Here is a 2,500-nt window from a genome sequence, read left to right on the forward strand (position 1 = left end):
GGAACCCTAGTTTCGATGTTCAAAGAATTTGGTCATTATAAGATTAAGCAGGAAATTTACACTACTTAGTCTACCTTGACATTTACGCAATAGCGACGATTGGTACATAAAGACTGCAGGCTGTATGCTACAGCTAGCTGTTGTTATGTACAGAGCCGTGTAGGGCAATTATAAAAGGGTTGTGTAAAATCACCATTTTTCAGAACGTATTTGGACAATATATCAGTAGTATGATAAGCAATGACTGAACGGGAGCGAGCGGGTGCCCCCGATTTTATCTTTTGATATAATTTATAATTTCTCCTAACTAAGAAAGGGGATATCATGATCATTATTTATTCATTTATTCTTTTTGTCTTAAAGTATTGAATGAAATACATGCTTCATATCCCGTGTGGTCTAGTGGCTAGGATACGCGGCTCTCACCCGCGAGGCCCGGGTTCGATTCCCGGCACGGGAATTCTTTTAGATCTACGATTCCACAATCGTCTGTCTATGTACACATCTGTCATTCTGTTTGTCTTATCCTCTCACAAGCGTCAGCGTGTGCGGATTGGTCCAGGTATGGATGATTGTATGATAGGTTTCTGATATGATTTCAATGCTATCAAGTGCAAAAGTGAAAATCTGGAAACTGCAGAAGCAACGTACTGAATGGAAGCCAACATGCCGAAGACAATCTAATTCTACCATCAGAATACGAGGAAGATTTTAACACCGTTAATCACCGTTATGTTATTATTCAGTATCACATAACGCCACAACTGAAAACATTCCAGTAAAATGCGATTCCCATTTTACTTCACACTTCGTCACAAAAACCATCCCAACCCCTGAAACAGATGTCACGTTATCACCCAGTATTATAAACGACCACAACCCAAGACATCCCAGTTCAATGCGACTCCCATTGGGGGACAAGGCGGTCCATGCGCTCCGAGACATGTGCTGGAAACTATTACACGCGGCGTCGAACAAATGCCAGTTTAGTTGCTCTATTTCCATCCCCTTCTCTGTATGATAAAACTCTCGCCCATCGCCTCCTCTCTCTTTCTCTCTCTCTCTCTTCATTTCTGTCTGGCTACCTATCTATCAGGATATCGCTTCCTCTCTCGTCGCTTTTTAGTAAATAATCTGCAGTAAAGGCAGGGAATCTCGCCATTGCACAGTAAAATGCAAGACAATAGATAAAGTCTGCTAACGTCTCTGCTTTGGAATGAAGTCAGAGCTCAGGCGCTTCTATGCGGCCGGAAACTGCTCTGATGCAAATCACGAAAAAGACCTGCTTCATTGGTGTTGATAGTGAGAGAGTGAGTGATTTAGTGACTTTTGACTTTGACGAGTTTATTGAGACAAGTTATTACATACATCTCAAAAGGATGAGGTAATGTGAGAGAAAGAGAGAGAGAGAGAAAAGGAGAGGGAGATAGATAGAGAGAGAGAGAGACATGCATAGGAACTATGTCTATTTTTTTGTACAGTTCATGTTAGATTCTGAGACACATATGCAAGGATAAAGCTATACATAAAACATAAAAATACATATATATTACTCTAGAAAGGCCTTGCAATTTTATCAATTACAGGCAAAGTTTTTGTGATTATATAATATATATGATGAGATGCCGCCTTCTATAAAGGATGTTGCAATACTATACAATGTTTTATGTTTAATCTTTTCACGAAACTCTTCAGTCAATGGACATATCATTACATAGTGGTCAAAGGTTCCCTCAGCATTGTTTGAGGCACTATACTCCCATCAAGCTGCCTCATAACTCTATTTGTCCTGCTGTTGATATGCTTTGTCTTGGACATAGCATAAAGATGAATGATTGATCTGCTTGTGTCTTGCTCGACATTTCTCTCAGTTTCAGCCTGAGAGGAGAACCTTTTCTTTATGATGAGAGATAGATAGATATATAGACAGATAGAGAGAGATAGAGAGATAGATACAGAGAGAGAGAGAGAGAGTCAGATTTCATGAGCATATTAATACCTATCAAGTATTCGTACGCGCACTTATATATTGTTAGACAAACAGAACGAAAGTGAGAGAGAGAAGCAACGATGAGAGAGAGTTTAATTATGTAAAGGAAAATGATAATGAAAAAAACAAAACAAAACAAAAAAAAAACTACTCGCTCTGCGCCGGGCACGGCAGTATCCAGCATTTGTCTCAGAGCGCATGGACGGCGTTGACCTCCAGTGTGCTTCGCATTTTACTGGAATATATTGAGTTGTGGTGGTAGATAGTACTGGGTAATAGCATCATATATGTTTAAGGGGACTAGGGTTATTCTGTGACGAAGTGTGGAGCATAATATTGGAAATTTGATCTTCTTGGTTTACGGAATTAATGGTCTTTGAATAACGGTGTTAAAATGACGAGGATAAAATCAGATGGTCTTCAGCATGTTGGTTTTCAGTCAGCATGTTCCTTTTGTATCATTTTCCAAGTTGTCCTGATTGAATTTAACAACACTGAAATGTTTAGATC

At 39.4% G+C, this 2,500-nt stretch overlaps 1 non-coding gene across 1 annotated transcript; it reads left to right on the forward strand.

Annotated features, from left to right (window-relative positions):
- Positions 1-388: 388 nt before the first annotated feature.
- Positions 389-460, forward strand: TRNAE-CUC (transfer RNA glutamic acid (anticodon CUC)). The gene has a single exon. It is a non-coding gene; the product is annotated as a tRNA-Glu (tRNA).
- Positions 461-2,500: the final 2,040 nt, after the last annotated feature.

The sequence above is a fragment of the Penaeus japonicus genome, unplaced genomic scaffold (assembly GCF_977035675.1).
Source record: "Penaeus japonicus unplaced genomic scaffold, GWHDUDI00000001_assembly GWHDUDI00000003, whole genome shotgun sequence".
NCBI classification, from domain to species: Eukaryota; Metazoa; Arthropoda; class Malacostraca; order Decapoda; family Penaeidae; genus Penaeus; species Penaeus japonicus.